The following is a 17,135-nucleotide window of genomic DNA, read 5'->3' on the forward strand; positions in this document are numbered from 1 at the left end:
TGTGATCTTCCTCGTCCACTTTGGGGAGAGGCTGTGGCAACGGCTGTCCATACCCTCAACCGGTCTCCAACGACTTCAGTACCTAATATGACTCCGTTTGATGCATACTTTGGCAAGAAACTTGATGTCTCGCACTTCTGTGTTTTTGGGAGTGATGCGTATGTTCATATTCCGAAGAAGCAGAGGGGGAAGCTTGACTCCAAGTCCCGCAAGCTTACATTTGTGGGGTATAATTCTCTTTCCAAGGGATATAGATTGTATGATCCAGACAGAAATGAGATTGTTGTCAGCCGGGATGTGGTCTTTGATGAGCATGTTCCAGTATCCACTGTCGAGGAGCCGCCACTTCTTGGAGATCCAGAGGAGTCTGATGATAATTCCTAGACCATTGCTCCAGTTGATCACCCTCAGTCAACACAGGAGGTTGAGCCCGTAGCTGGAGTAGAGCCCCCGCAACAGCAGGAGGCTCCACAATCTGTTCGAGTACCCAGGTGGTTGTTGGACACCCTTCGGGTGTCAGGTGTCACGGAGTTACCCTCCGAGTGGACCACAGAGGACGGCCCTCGAAGATCACAAAGAATCCGAGACAAAAGCAATACAGCAGACCTTCTTCAGGTAAACTATGCTCTGATGTCTCGTATTATGCGGGACAACGAGCCCACTTCCGTCAAGGAAGCCCTTTCATAGGATACTTGGAGGAAAGCCATGCAGGTGGAACTTGATGCCATCGAGAAGAACAACACATGGGAGTTGGTACCGAGGCCATCGAAACGGTCAGTCATTGGTGTCAAATGGGTCTTCAAGACCAAATATGCGTCAGATGGGTCGGTGGACAAACACAAAGCCAGACTTGTGGCTAAAGGTTATGCTCAGCGGCCAGGCATCGACTACGAGGATACCTTTGCACCGACAGCACGGATGTCCACGATTCGGACCGTTCTTGCCCTTGCTTGCATCCATGGGGCCATATAAATAGGCCCCATGATCCCCACTTTGTATTCATTCAGTTTTTATCGGGATCTTGTGTATAGAGAAGAGTTTACACACCTCTCTCTCTGTCTTTCTTGTGCTGTCTATTTTCTGCACTCTACTTGCTCTTGTGGTCTCAAGTTTGGTTATCATTTCCGCTGCGTATTTTGACAGATGTCAGTCCTGTGTGAGCCAGATAGGTTCTCGGGCAACGGTCCCAAGGGAGGTTTATCCTCCAAGGGGTGATGTGAGAGTGCCAGACTCATTTCTTAGGAATGAAGACCAAGACAGTGTTTAGAGTCAAGGCATGAACCGATTGGGGACTGGAGGGAACAGAGGCATAGATCTTATTCAAAGTCAAAGTCCAAAGTAGAATAAGTGTAGAGTAGAAAAATTTAAAAAAAAGTATTTTTTGAGTACCGTTCCCTCCCCCGTCCCCGTTCCCTACTTATGGCCGTCCCCCGTCCCGTCACCGTCCCCCGTCCCTTGTGACTATGCTTTTTTTGGCTGCCTCTTCTGGATAATATGTGAGAATGTCCATGGCATATTCATGCACATGACATCCCCCTCTGCTAAACTTGATGACGGGATTCCAACCTATTCTTGGATGAATGTCATCATCCCACTCTATTCCTGGAGTCCCTCTGTCATCCATCCAACTTTGGAAGTACATCAAAATGAGCACAAATTTACACTAAAATGGTAAGCTTTTGAGTCATATTAATAATTAAGTAGATACAAAATGAGTCATGACTCAAGACTCAAGAGTCAGGAGTCAGGACTAAGCCTTAAGGAGGCAGAATACATACTCAAATGAGTCAATGACAAAAAAGTGCTGAAGACTAAAGGCTAGAGGCTAGAGCTAAGTAGTAAGGCCCATGAATCATGATCCATGAATGATCATCCACGTGAAGTGCTCGCCTCATGGTCATGGGTAGCTTGTGCCAAAGAAGCATCAAGCTCATCCTCAGTCTCCTCCTCACTGGCATGCTGCTCCTGCACCTCATCCTCTTGTTGCTCTTCTTGTTGACTCATCTCCCACTCGGTGAAGGAATCTGCCTTCTTGGTCACGCTCTTGCAAAGCATTCGCAAGTTCGCGCTGACGAAGACAAGGTCATTGGCACGCTCTACCCCGAGTCGGTTCCTCTTCCTAGAGGCAATGTGGCTGTAGGTACTCCAAAGTTGCTCCAAGCAAGAGGAGCTAACGGCCTGGCTAAGTATGCGGATGGCAAGCTGCTGCAGTCCGGTCCATCTGAACCAAAGTCCTCCCACCATAGAGCAGCACCAACTTTGGAGCGGTCAACCTGTGCATCATGACAGCCATAGGAGCCATGAAATGACCTGTACATCGAAAGCTGGTCCTTGATCTTGCGCCTAACCGATGCATCAGGCACAAGACGATCCAAGATGATCCTCCATCCAGCGCTCACCTCCCGGTCGCTCTCCTGCTTGTTGCCTTGGAATTCTGGGTCCACCACATAAGCTGCTGCATGCAATGGAGAGTAGTAGGAATTCCACCTTCCTAGACACAAGGCATGCGTATCAGGCACGAAGTCTTTCAACTTCTCTATCATGCGATCCATGGCCTTGTAGACCTTGCCTATGCATGGTTGCATAGCATCTACAATCCTCAATAGGTGGACTATGGGCCTCACCATAGCATCTGTGGTCTTCACACGCTCCCACCAAGAGGCGTCATCCGCCCGTAGCCTACACTCTTGGCCAGTGTTTGTATGGGACTCTTGCATGGCGACAAACTCGTCGCTAAGGAAAAGCCCCCTCAAAGCACCGCTACAGTCCTTCAACCGGCCCAACATGAGAAAGTTGTAGGCAAACCGGGTGTCGGAATATTTGAGAAGAGAGAGACAGGACCTCTTGTTGAACTCATGCCGAAGTCTTTGGTGGTTGAGGACAAAGGAGACCATGGTGTTGGCCTCCTCAATGAGCGGGCTGATCCATGGTAATGCCCCGATGTCCTTTAGGAGGTTGTTTAGGCAATGAGCCATACAAAAGGACACCGTGACATGTCCATACATACCTTGGAGAATAGCTCCCGCCGCCCTATTGGAAGGCTCCCCATCCGCAACAAAGCCCACTACATGCTCGGGGCCAACGATCTCCATGGTGGTAGCCCACTCCGCCGCAAGCACATCTGCGCTCTTCCCAGTGCCGGATGCATCATGAGATGAGATGAAGTACATCTCTCCGCGGGAATATGCAACCATGCCGTAAGTACTCCTCTTGCGGGTGTCACTCCATCCATCCACAATGAGGGAGACTCCGTTCCTCTCCCATTGCCGCTTTGTGTTGTCGGCCGCTTGCTCTACAATGCGCTTCTCCTTCTCGAGCAATGTAGTGCGCAAGCTCTCGAATGAGGGGGGCGTATAGGTTGAGCCATACTCCCCAATCTTCTTAACCATGACCTTGAAGTATTCCGACCTATTCAAGAAAGTAATTTACTAATGAGAAGGGGACTAGGATGATGAAAACATGAATGATGAATTGGCAATGATCGATTGCACTTACCTAGCCGCTTGAAAGACAATGTGGTCGTGGAAGAAGAAGCGGGCCACCGCCATATCCACCTCCTCCTTCAACTTGGGGTTCCAATTCTCCCCAAGTGTAGATTGTCGCCGTGGGCGGGCCACGTAATGATTGAGAGGCCGTGGAGATGGAGGGTGCCGGTGTCGTGGATGGAGTAACATTCCGACTTGATGGTGAAGGTGATGGTGTGCATGATCCCGATCCACCACATGACTCCATTGTAGAGGCTTGAGTTCCTCTCCCCATCGTCACAGGATCCACGGCCACTCATGGTGTCCTTGTCGCTTCGACCGCTTCGTAGACGCTAAGCTTGTCAAGAAGTTCCCGTCTCTTCTCGGGCGTGACATTCGTGCAAAACCTCACCTCATGCCCATTCTCATGCAAGAGGTGGGCTCGCACTTTGTCGGCGCCACCCGTTCGCCGGTACGGGCAAAGCTTGCATACCCATGGCCGAGAACCGCCTCCATGAACGGATGTGGTGTAGTTAACCTCCTCCCACCATGTCCATCCCGTTGTCCTCCTACGAGAAGCCCCGACACGTGAGGAGGATGCCATGGTTGAAGATGGCTTGACTCTTGAGCCTTGAGGAATGAGAGAGAGAGAGAGAGAGAGCCTAGAGGCTTGGAAGTTGGAAGAGTCAAGACTCAAGAGGCTTGAGGGAGAGGTGAGAGCCTAGGCCCTAGAGCTTGGAACTTGGAAGTTGGAAGAGAGAAGAAGCTTGAGCCTTGAAAGCTTGAGCCTTGAGAGTTGTGAACTTGTGTGTGCTTGTAGCCTTGTAGAGACTATTTCTTATATAGATAGGCAAGAGAGAGAGAGAGGAAAGCCTGAGAGAGAGAGGGCCAAGCCTCAAAGAGCCAACAGCCATAAACGGCTAGAAACGGGCAGGCGCAACGGCCAAAAATGACAGGCGCAACGGCTCTCTACCGTCCCCGCACAGCGCCGTCCCCGTCCCTGCGCCGTCCCCGTCGCCGTCCCCTGTGATGAGAAACGTTTCGTGGGGGACGTCCATCCGTCCCCGTCCCTGCGCCGTCCCGGCGTTCCAAGCCTCCGTCCCCTCCGTCCCCTGTGACTATGAAAAAAAGAGATTAAAGACTAGGACATGGAGCGCTGTGTGAAGTGGGGACTTGGAGATGACCTGAAGATGCTGTCGGCTGTGTACAGGAGTTGTCAGGTGAACCAAAGAAGGACAGATTGAGAATGGCCATTCCTTGTGACTATAGAGTGACATGGGACGGGAATGGGAACCGGGAGATGCTGCCATCCCCAACATTCCCAAGTCTAAAAATACCCATTCCCTGTGACCATGCAATGCACACCTACTAACCCCGGACGACTGGAGTGGAACCCTGGCTGACTCGTCCCGGACTGGGCTCACATGGGACCAGTTTTCCACCCCAGGTCCTACACCTTCTGTACAGATATGTCTACGTGGCATCCAAGTGTAGGATGCACGTGACAAGATACTAAGGACCTTTTCAGGTTACCAAGAAGATCAATGATGTATGTTATCGATTGGACCTTCCAGATCATTGGAGGATACATAATGCCTTCCATGTTAGCTTATTGAAGCCATATACAAGACTACCCCCAGAGAAGCCTGTATTGGAGGATCCACCAGAAATGGAAGAACAAGAAATTTTGCAACCGGAACAGATTGTATTCCATTCCGTGAGAAAAAGAGGAAAGACAGTGGTAAGAAAATTTCTCTTGAAGTTTAAGAACTATTCGCCTATGGATGCGAAATGAATGCCAGAAGAGTACTTCAAGGGCTACCAAGATATTCTTCAAGTTTATGATTGGTCCCGATGTATTTGAAGTACAGGCTTAGACGTCTTGTGATCAAGACATATTTAAGAGGGAGGGATTGTACCTCTAGCTCTCTTCATTGTATATATTTATACTGAAATGAAATTGATCATTATCTTACTTATGTAATGGTTAATTGAATATGCTCTAGTTTGGGTGGCCACGATGCCCGAAAGCCCAAAGAGCAAGATTTGTATATGGGAAGCAATGGTGCCAGATGACCCATTGGATGGCAACGATGCCAGATATTTTTGGACTTCGTAGTTGGGCGGTCATTTTGCGACCAGATAGCCCAGATGACTATATTGGATTTCGCAATTGGGCGGTCATTGCAACCAAATGACCTCGATGACTGTATTGGATTTCGCAGTCAGGCTGTCATTGCGACCAGATGGCCTAGATGATTGTATTGGATTACATAGTTGGGCGTCAATGCGACCAGATGACTATGGAAGAATTCTAGGGCGGTCCTAGTGACCAAATGGTCTGGAGCGAGAGTCTGAGTTTCGATAAAACCAGATAGGAAAATCCATGAACAGGAGGATCATTACTTGTGCATTGCATACTGATGTATGTTTGAAATTCTTTGACTTTGTGTGCTGTTTTTGATGTGTGGACAATGCTTGGATTTATGGCATGTGATAGTCCACTGGGCTCCAGAAGACTACCTGGCCAGTACCTAGAGTACCCAGTAGACGCGGATGATGCATACTTGTTTGTTGACTAGCTTGTGTCTAGTTTTTTGCAAAAGGTAAGTATGCATTAATTATATCTAACACATGTGACAAGCTATGAAGATGTACCTGTCAGAATATGCAGCGGAGATGATGACCAAATCTGGGAACACAAGAGCAAAAACGCAGGCAGAAAAACAGCACAAGAGAGAGACAGATGTAGGCGTGTAACTTTGCTCTATATACACAAGAAGATCCCGAGATATGATACAAATGAGGTATGGGGGCTGAGGAGCTATATATACTCCCCTAGAGGGCAGTCGGCCAGCACTGGAAGAGGCCCACGACTGGACAAAACCCACAACTGCTGAAAAACAGCAGTCGGCCAGCATCTGGTGCCCCATGTCTGATCAAATCCAGTCGGCCAGCACTCTGACAGCCCACGACTGCTACAGATGCAGTCGGCCAGCTTCAGAGTGCTCCTGGCATCACCTGGCAGCCCTCCCAAGCCTCAGAAAAATGGGAAAAAATAGGGGAAAAATACGGAGAGTGGGGAAAAATGGGAAAACACCTCATAAGGGCGGGCACACCCACAACAAAGGCCCTGGTGTATAAAACTAGACAGGAGATGACTTCTAACACCCCCTCTCAGCTCCTGGCTGTGTAACCAACCACTGGGAGCTGGGGTGCCGCCTGAGCAAATCCTGAGAGCGACTTCGTGAAGAGGTCCACCGTACTGTCCTCCGTCGAACAGAACTCCAGCAAGATGTCATCAGCAACAATCTGTTCACGAACAAAGTGCCTCTGGATGACCAAGGGTTCCTTCAGTGGAAGCCCAAACCTGCAATGTAACCTCCTCATGCTCCGTAAAACTGCTCCTCGGGCATAAGTAGATCTCCTCGTGTCCGGATCTCCTCCCCAAACCGAGTCACTCCAACCGTGGAGTCGGACTCCATCCAACAATCCCCCTCCTGTGTAAAAGAGTCTCTGATCCTTCGCATGCCGCAGAAACCACAGGAAACGCGATCCTGCCTCCCAAAGAGACATCTGCAACCAAGAGCTCAACTGCCTCATCAGGAAGCTCCCGTCCAATCCGGTGTCCATCAACCAGATCAATGAACCATACAGCTTCTGAGTCATAGAGACATCACACTGCTCACAAGGATCAACACCTGTTACGGTGCACAAGCAAGTCCTGGAAACCTGATGAAACCTGTCAACCACCCCCTCTGAATCCGGAACCACAAAGCCTGGAGAAACCACCTCCTTCTGCAAGTAAACACCTGTCACCTGCCTGGCTTTCCGAAAGGTCCCCGTGGAAAGAACATCCTCAACTACTGGAAGTACTATGTCCCGAACACGACGAGACATCAGAGCATAAGTGACTTGTTCAGCTTCCTCTGACTCACGAACACAAGAACTACCAACCTCAGTACTGGAAAGTTCCTGCCAACTGCTGCCATCTACTGGCAAGCTATCCACCACCTGGTCTCGGAAAGCCCGCTCCTGCAGCGTATCCACACCTGAGTAGCCATTACTAAACTGCCACTCATCACAATCCTGAGGACCTGGGAGAGAGAGTGCTGAAAGCCTGTAAACTCCTTTCTCCACTCCACCTTCCCAAACCACTTGGCCTGTTGCTTTGTCCCGGAGAGCAACAAAATGCTCATCAAACTCCACCCGTACGCCAGTCTTGCAAACCTGATGCACTGACAACAGATGAAAACCAAGTGCCGGAACATACAACACCTGGGAGGAATGCTTCCCCCCTCTGCCATCGGGAACTATCTCCATCCTGCCCTCACTGTGAACTGGGATAGTGGACGTATCCCCAGTAAGAATATGACCAGAAACCATGCAGAGATCCTGTAAACCGGAACGGGAAGGAGTCATGTGCCTGGAAGCACCACTATCGAGAATCCACTCCCGAGTATCCATTGCGGAGAGTCCTCCAATCTCCTCCCTGCCTGAAGAAAATGAAGCATCGGTGTCCATCACCTCCAGGTGCACAAAAGCCGGAGTCTTCGTGATTGCTGAGGAGTCTTCACCCTTCTCGGTCTTCCGCTTGGGACACTGCCTCCAGTAGTGGCCTTTCTCGCCACAATCATTACAGGTCCTCTCTGCCTTCAGTTTCTCGCGGTCAGCGTCGGACATCTTCTCAGAAGACTTCTCCGATGAAGCCTTCCCCTTGCCCGAGTTACGGCCTTTCGACCGTTGGCCAGTAAAGGCCTCCGAACCTCCACCCTGAGGAGGGTTCGTAAATCGTTCCTCCTGGTCCAAGACCATGGGCACAAGCTCCTCCCACGTGATGGTGCTGAGCCTGCCACTGGTAATCAACGACGAGTAGAATGCTGAGTACGAAGAGGGCAAATGTGACAGCAACGTGATGGCCATGTCCTCTGACGATATCTCCTTCCCAGCCTGGAGAACTTCCTGCTGAAGAGCCTGCAGCTTGTTAATATGCTCCCGCATCGTCGACGACTTTGCAGGGCTCATAACCCGCATCTGTACTTCCAAAGAAATCCTCTTCATGGGCGATACCCTGTTGTACAGAGAAGCCAAGTGCTGCCATATACCTCTGGCCAGCGTCATGTGCTTTACATGATTAATTACCTGTGGTGTGCAATTGAGGAAAATAAACGAACGGACCCTGGCGTTGACGCGATCCCACATCTGCGTCTGGGCCTCCCGGTCCTTTCGGGTTGACGGTAACTCCCCTTCCTCTACTTCCGGCCGTGGAACACCAACAACGACGAAATCGGCGAGATCGTAGGACTCCAGAACGGATTCCATCATCACCTTCCATATGCCGTAGTTGCTCCCGTCCAACTGACGGTCCACCGGGAACGTGGGGAGTGTCGGGATCTTCACATGTCTCTCGGCCATCTCAAACAGATCTGCCATAGCGGGGATGTACTCTGAAAAGGGTGGGTGGGTGGGAACAAAGAAGAACTGATACCTGCAAGTGGCTGTCCAGCAAATCAGCCCGCCTTCCTCTTGCTTCTCCTCTTCCCGAACAGTCCAAAACAGTCCACCAATCAGCCACAAAACAGCCCCCTCTAGCTCACACAAATCCCAAGACCTATCTAGAGCCTAGGCTCTGATACCATGTCAGAATATGCAGCGGAGATGATGACCAAATCTGGGAACACAAGAGCAAAAACGCAGGCAGAAAAACAGCACAAGAGAGAGACAGATGTAGGCGTGTAACTTTGCTCTATATACACAAGAAGATCCCGAGATATGATACAAATGAGGTATGGGGGCTGAGGAGCTATATATACTCCCCTAGAGGGCAGTCGGCCAGCACTGGAAGAGGCCCACGACTGGACAAAACCCACAACTGCTGAAAAACAGCAGTCGGCCAGCATCTGGTGCCCCATGTCTGATCAAATCCAGTCGGCCAGCACTCTGACAGCCCACGACTGCTACAGATGCAGTCGGCCAGCTTCAGAGTGCTCCTGGCATCACCTGGCAGCCCTCCCAAGCCTCAGAAAAATGGGAAAAAATAGGGGAAAAATACGGAGAGTGGGGAAAAATGGGAAAACACCTCATAAGGGCGGGCACACCCACAACAAAGGCCCTGGTGTATAAAACTAGACAGGAGATGACTTCTAACAGTACCATCAAGAACAAGGAATCCGTCAAAGAAAAGGCATAAAGAAAGACACTACATATATGAGGAAAGACCAGATGCACAAGAACACCAGATGGGGCTAGTACCATGAACATATGGAATATCTGTATCCCACAATTGAGGACAACTGTGATATAAGAGAGAGGGAATGTAACTATATAGTCTATTTGGCCCTCCGAGCTCTTTTCACATGATAGAACTCATGTCCAGACACATGGATAGGTTGATGGACACATGGGAACAGGATTCATAAAGCTAGCACAAGAAAAAGCACCAGTCATGGTCAAAAAGCAAGAAAAAGCAAAAAGTCAAACTAGGTTGACCGAGAGCTGAGGACACCATTGGAAAGAGGACATTGAACTAGTTCAAAAAGCTAAAAGCTGCTTTTTCAAAAAGCAGCTCTAGGGCCAAAAAGCAAGGCCCTGAACCTACAAAAGTACAAATCAAGAACTTCGACTATTTTTTACTATTAATAAAATATTTAAAAGAGAAGCAAAAAGCAAAGCAAAAGACAAAAGCAAGGCATGGCAAAAAGCACAAATCAAGAACTTTGGCTATTTTTTACTATTAATAAAATATTTAGAAGAGAAAAGAAAAAAGCAAAGCAAAAGGCAAAAGCAAGGCATGGCAAAAAGCAAGGACTCCCCCCTCAAGTATATAAGACGCTTGTACCCTCTTGAGGAGATATATCAACTTGTGGTGAGCCATCTTGGGAAGAGCATCATCATCATCACCATCGTCATCTTCCACTCCGCCATCTCCACCATGTGCCACCCCTGCAACCGCGCCACAACCTTTGTGTCGCCGCTACCTTGCTCCGCCATCTCCACCGTGCACCGCCCCTACAGCTACACGCCGCCACCTTTGTGAAGTCATCGTACGCCACCTCTGCAGCACCCGTCTCTATACCACTAAGCATAGTCCCAAGGAGGTGCACAGATCCATCATAAGAATGGAGCAGGGTAGCAGATGGAGTGGTTTGCAACAGGTGAAGCTAGAGGAAAGCATTCCCTGAGGATATGTACTCAGAACCAGTACATCATTAAGCTCTCAAATCAGTTCCAAAGGCCTAGCAATAGGCATGATCAATTCCGACAGGTGACCCGCCATTGTGTGAAGGGAAAGGGATGGCATGCATGGGGACAGCAGTGGAACAGTTGCTCAATTCTTCAACTAGACTTGGAAGTGGAGATCATAAGTGGAAGGTGTTCAGACAAAAAGAGTCAAAGTTAAAGTAGAAGGTCAAGGTCCAAGGAGGAAGGATGACAAAGTGTCCACCTTGACATTGATTAAGGCATAGAATAAACCATCATCAGCCGTAGCATCTTCATCATCAATATCAACATCAACATCAATCGGCAACCAATAGGGGTCCTAGGCAGCAAGCGGTCAGGTCCTAGACAGTGACTAGGAGGTGTGGGCAGCATTAAAGTAAGCGCAGCAATTAAAGGGAACATTTTATACATTATTTGTCCAAGCCAACTGGTCGACAACAAGGATACAAGCCGACGAGCACCTCTAAATCATATATAAGCAAAAAGTCAACATTGGCTTCAATCATTCAACATAATATATATAAGCCAACGAGCACCTCTAAATCATATATATATATATATAAGCAAAAAGTCAACATTGGCTTCAATCATTCAACATAATTCAGTCATTCATCATTGTAAAAGTCAATAGAAGTCATGTAGGGGCTAGAGGCCACCCCTAAGGAATGGCTTAGATTATGTACAGACTTTCATGTCACCTTTTTGTACCATATAGATATAGAAAACCCTGACACCAACTCTCTCTGTTCTTCTCTCTCCTGTCTTAATCATGTTTAAACAACATCTTGTTCTTAATTAGGCTTACTACGGATCGGCTTCCACACATGCAACAATGACAGGTATGGAAGACCAAATGTGGAGACGGGATCGGCCAGTTGGACTAGCAACCAAAGGGCCTATAAACGGCCATGTTAGAAAACGTTGTAGCTATCTAATCTCCTTGGAGATAGGTCTAGAATAGGATCCTAGAGGTCTAGATTACGTTTTTGGGGGTCGCTAAGGCAGCCAACAAATTGCACCTTTTTGTACTCTATGAATATACTGAAAATACAGCCATCTCCCTCTCTCTATTCTCTGTCTATGTTGGTTGTTCTCGCATCGAGTGTTCCTATGCAATGCTTAGGGCTCAAAGAAGACTACCCAAAGCTTTCGCATGTTACAATTGGCTACAAGAAGGAAAAATGAGCTGCTCCACTTATCTTGCCTACACATGAAGGAATCCCCCAGATGCACAATAGCCAATGATATAGATTGTTCGAGAGAAAGTGCAGCCAAGCACAAGAACCCACATATACAAACACACAAAGTAAAGTCATTGGAAAGTACAAGGAAAGGCACGAATTGTAATGTATTGGATAAAGTGCCAAAGTACAATACAAATTATAAGTGAAATAAGGGTAGGCTCACATGCATAAGAGCTCGAGGGAAAAAACACCCCTTATGGAGGGTAAAAGGTGCCCTAGTTGGTCCTACTAGTGTTCGCCCATCACTACCCCTGCATCTGGCAATAGTGTGCTAGAGGCTTTGGACTTGTGCATACATCAATTCAGCCAAGCACTCATTCTGCTATAGTCAAACATTGCAGAAGTATGTGTACTAGAGTCTTTGAACTTGTACATACATCAATTCAGCCAAGCACTCGTTGTGCTATGGTCCAAGGCAGTCTGAAGCTATCTTCAGCATTCAGCCAATAGTATTGCATCGCCCTCAGCAAATCTGGGTGTGCATAAGGCTTCTCATATTGCATCTCCCTCGACAGAGCTGGATGTGCATAAGGCTCTCCAAAGTGGCTTCAACCCATTTGATGGTTTAACAGATATTTGGACTAGTCTACATTGTCCATACATTTGGCAATCCTCAGTCAACCGTCTTCAATAAGTTTTCTACATTGGACAAAAGTTCTTCAAATCAATAAAGCAAATACTCTTGCTTGCGGGAGGGGGGCCTTAAGTGGGTAAATCGTCTCTACGTTCTCTCTTCGGTTCTATCTCTTGTGAATAAAGATTAAAGTGGATCATGCTCACTAACATAGAGATATAAAGAAGGCCTTGATATGCATTACACGATCATACCGATTGCATGTCAAACATGTAGTACACAGAAGATTGGCCCGTGGGCAGGCACAGGTGCCACGTGGCAATGGCACGTCGTGGACCTAGCCGATAGCAATAAAACACACCGACCAGTAGCATTGGTGCATATATATACATTGGATAGCCAAATCGTCAAAATGATCAGTAGTTTAGGACACGTGTGTGCTGTGTGTCATCCCACTGCACTCTTGTTTCTCTAAAAACCCTAGCACATAGGCACAAGTGTTCTACATTGCAAATCAAGTTTATGTGTTGAATTAGGCTCTAATCAAGTTTATGATTCGTCTTCAAGTCTTCGCATGCCAGAGACCCCCCCTGTCAGAATATGCAGCAGAAATGACAACCAAACTTGGGTAGACAAGAGCAAGTAGACTGCAGAAAATAATCAGCACAAGAAACACAGAGAGATAGGTGTGTAAACTCTTCTCTATACACAAGATCCCGAAAAACTGAATGAAGAAGTGGTGGGGGCTGAGGGGCAATATATACATCTCCATGTGAGCAGTCGGCCAGCTTCAGATGGTGCCCCCAACGACTGAGAAAATACCCACGACTGCTGAAAATAGCAGTCGGCCAGCTACAGATGCCTACGCCTGAGCAAAGCAAGTCGGCCAGCACTCCTACAGCCCACGACTGATGTAGATCCAGTCGGCCAGCAATAGGGTGCTCCTGGCATCACCTGGCAGCCCTCCAACCACTAGGAAAAAATGGGAAAAATAGGGAAAAAATACGGGGAGTGTGGAAAAATGATATACGGGCGGGCACACCCACAACAGAGGCCCTGGTGTATACAAATAGACAGGAGATGACCTCTAACACCCCCTCTCGGCTCCTGGCTGTGTAACCAACCCCAGGGAGCTGGAGTGCCGCCTGAACGTAGCCTGAGGTAGAGACTTCGTGAAGAGGTCCGCCGCATTGTCCTCCGTCGAACAATAAAGGAGCAAGATGTCACCCGCCAAGATCTTCTCACGTACAAAGTGATACTGTATCTCTATATGCTTGGTCCGGGCATGGAAAACCGGGTTCCGAGCAATAGCTATACAACTCTGGTTATCACACTGGATGACTGTGGGCTCCCTCTGTGGAAACCCCATCTCGCCTAGCAGCCTCCGCAGCCATACAACCTCACAAGCAGCACCACAAGCAGCCCGATACTCTGCCTCTGTCGAAGAAAGGACAATAGTTGGCTGCTTCTTGCTGCTCCAAGAAACTGCTCCTGAGCCGAGGGTAAAAGTGTATCCTGAAGTAGACCTCCTCGTGTCTGGATCTCCTCCCCAATCTGAGTCACTCCAACCTTGGAGCTTGACTCCATTCCCTCCTGTGTAAAAGAGTCCCAGATCCTTCGTACTCTGCAGATACCGCAAGATCCGCAATCCTACGTCCCAATGAGTCTTCAATGGAGACTGCATAAAAGAGCTCAACAGCCCCACGGAGAAGCTCAAGTCCAATCTGGTGTTCAGCAACCAGATCAATGAACCAACCAACTTCCGGTACTGCGAGGCATCAACTGGCTCACAAGGATCTGTAACGGTTAACTTTGTGTTCGGGTCCATCGGCGAAGTAATAGGCTTGCAGTTCTCCATCCCAAAGGCCTCAAGCAACTCATGAACATACCGCTGTTGAGAGACGAAAAACCCCCTCTGGGTCTGCCAGATCTCCAATCCCAAGAAGAAGTGGAGTAAGCCTAAGTCGGTCATCTCAAACTCCTTTGACAAGGCAGCCTTCGTCACTCCAATGTGCTCCACATGACCGCCGGTGAGAATGAGATCATCCACATAAAGGATGATGAGTGTGACCATGCCGCGTTCCCGAAAGAGATACAGGTTCGGATCTGCAACCGATCTCTGAAATCCAGTCCGAATAAAGAAGGAATCAATCTTCTGATTCCAAGCCCTCGGAGCCTGCTTAAGACCATACAAGGCCTTACGTAACCTGTAAACCATCCCTTCCGATCCTAGAACAATAAGCCTCTCTCTTGCCTTGAGGTTTGGCATTTAAGCTTGAGCTTTGGGGCCTTGGGCCTTGGCCCTTGAGGCTTGGCCCTTGCCTCTCTCTCTCTCTCTCACTTGCCCTTGCCTCTCTCTTGCCTATCTAATATCTATATATAGAACAAGGCTACAAGGCTACAAACATGGAGTTTAGCGTAAACGGCCCGAAGGGCCGGGGGGGGAGTCATCTCTCCCCCGGACCCCCTGCAGAGAGGGGCTCACGGCCCCCTCCGCACCTTCCCCCAAGTAGGCTGGTGTGAAACTGCGCACCGCAACGGAGTCAAAATTTACAGCCCATATGCAGTAGGTGTATAATAACTCACCGCATATGCATGTAGCCTGGTTGGCAGTGTGCCAACCTTCTCCAAAATCGTCTCATGCTATCTGGCCACAATCGGCCACCATCCGGTGTTTAAACCGGGACCTATCAGGTGACCCGTGCTACTCATAAATGCCTTCTCCTCATATAGGGGGGACTCACAAAGTAGAGTTAGCCGGTGCCTGCGTAGTTACTTGAGGGTGGAAAAACTTTAAAAAAAAAGTATTTTTTGAGTGCCGTTCCCTCCCCCGTCCCCGTTCCCTACTTATGGCCGTCCCCCGTTCCTTGTGACTATGCCCCCCCCCTCCCCCACCCCACCTTGTAATACTCATATTAGCAAAGAAATATTTATATACAAGCTAAGTGTGTCTCGCAAGATCACCAAATTTTCTTAACATGTAACTTAAAAACAACATAATAAACAACACCCAGGAAGGGTGCTTAGGGAACGTGTTTCCCTATCACTGTCCCTAATCTCTCATGGAGCAAGCGACATGGAGTTCCGTCCCAAGTCCAATGCCCGGTAAGCTTGGCACCAACAAAACATGGGGGAAAACAAATGTGTAGCAAGCTTATATTCTTCTTTAATTACATTTGCTTTCCCCCAAAAACAAGTATTACAAAAATATGAGATATTTGACAGTAAAAATAACAACAGTTGCCTATACTTATGATTTATCAAGTGGGCGATCTTTTAAAATAAAGTGTCCACCCTCGGTATAAATTAAAGTGTAGATTACAACTTACAATAATTTTTAAAGGTTTCAGTCTAAGCTAGGAATTCCATATCATGTAACCTCGTCAACAACAGACACTTTCATGCCACTTGACCCTCATAGATCTGGAAATAGTACCGACTTGATCTAGCCTAGTCCACATGAGCACCGGGAATAGTACCACTTGTAACTCATTACCTATGCCTCGAAAATAGTACCACTTGTGCGTAGAACCACACAGACACCCCAAGAATAGTACCTCATATAGTCTAGTGTTAAATCCATGGATTTTAGGAACAAAACATAAAAGATCTCTCTCTCCACATACATGCATCCACAAGAAAACTTTACTTCCCTTAGACTCACAAGTGTAAATATAACATGGATTTAGCACAAACTGAAACCTATACTTGATATTAATCAGGTAAAGAAAGTGTCTATAACGGTTACATTTGAGTACTAGAAATTATGCAGAGTTCATGATCAACAAATAATACCGAGTTGAGTTGCTTACGAGAAGAGGTTGGGCAGCAGGTGGGCAAGGCGAGACATGGTGTAGCCCAGGATGAGGCCGGCAAGGAGAAGGATGGAGTGCGATGCCAGACGACGACTCGGTGAAGCCGCTGAATTCTGTCGCTGACGTTCCATTGGAGGGATTTTGCTTGCTGTGCACAGATTTTGGAGGTAGGCGGCCCTTTTACGCATTATACGTGCTGGCCGAGAGTTCACACGCGTGCCGGATGGGCGTCCAGCTTAGCCCCATTTTTGGTCCTGCCAAGGCTTACTTTAGAGCAATTGGTGAAGCGTGTGTGCCAGTCATGATGGTGCAAGGGGGGTGATGCACCTCTCATCAAGGTTTTGGGTGCAACAACCAAGACTTGAGCCAATCTTTGTGTACTTTTTGTATGTGAATGAAGACACTATGAGGTGGGTGTCATGTCCCAGAGTTTTGTAATGTTTGCAGCATAAAGATATTTACTTTGGGTATGGGCATTTTGAATTAACATTGTTAGTTTAGGGTTTTCATGCATAAGATGTAATGTCGTATGGCTTCCTCATATTTTTGCTCCATTGTTTGAGTTCCCTTACTACACTTCATCTAGGACCTTGCCTTAAGAACCCATAGATGAAAGATTCCTCAACATCATCCAAGATTACAAAGGAATGTCATTCCCTTATAAATGACATGTAACATGTCATTCATTTCATCACTTCAAAGTAGTGTCCCATATTTCTCATGGGCACTTCTGGCTGTCCTCTAGTCTTGGATAAGGAGAGAGAGAACTCAATGTGGTAGGGCTCATCCTCTTCCTCTTCAAGTTCAGCCATATGGG

At 48.0% G+C, this 17,135-nt stretch overlaps 1 long non-coding RNA gene across 1 annotated transcript in view; it reads right to left on the reverse strand.

Annotated features, from left to right (window-relative positions):
• Positions 1 to 16,582, reverse strand: part of LOC147624705 (uncharacterized) — a 35,977-nt gene extending 19,395 nt beyond the window's left edge. The window contains exon 1 of the long non-coding RNA XR_015269122.1: positions 16,316 to 16,582. This is a non-coding gene — a long non-coding RNA (uncharacterized LOC147624705). The remainder of the gene's footprint in view (positions 1 to 16,315) is intronic.
• Positions 16,583 to 17,135: the final 553 nt, after the last annotated feature.

Source organism: Cibotium barometz, chromosome 25 (genome assembly GCF_041138505.1).
Source record: "Cibotium barometz isolate CiBa-2024 chromosome 25, ASM4113850v1, whole genome shotgun sequence".
NCBI lineage: Eukaryota > Viridiplantae > Streptophyta > Polypodiopsida > Cyatheales > Cibotiaceae > Cibotium > Cibotium barometz.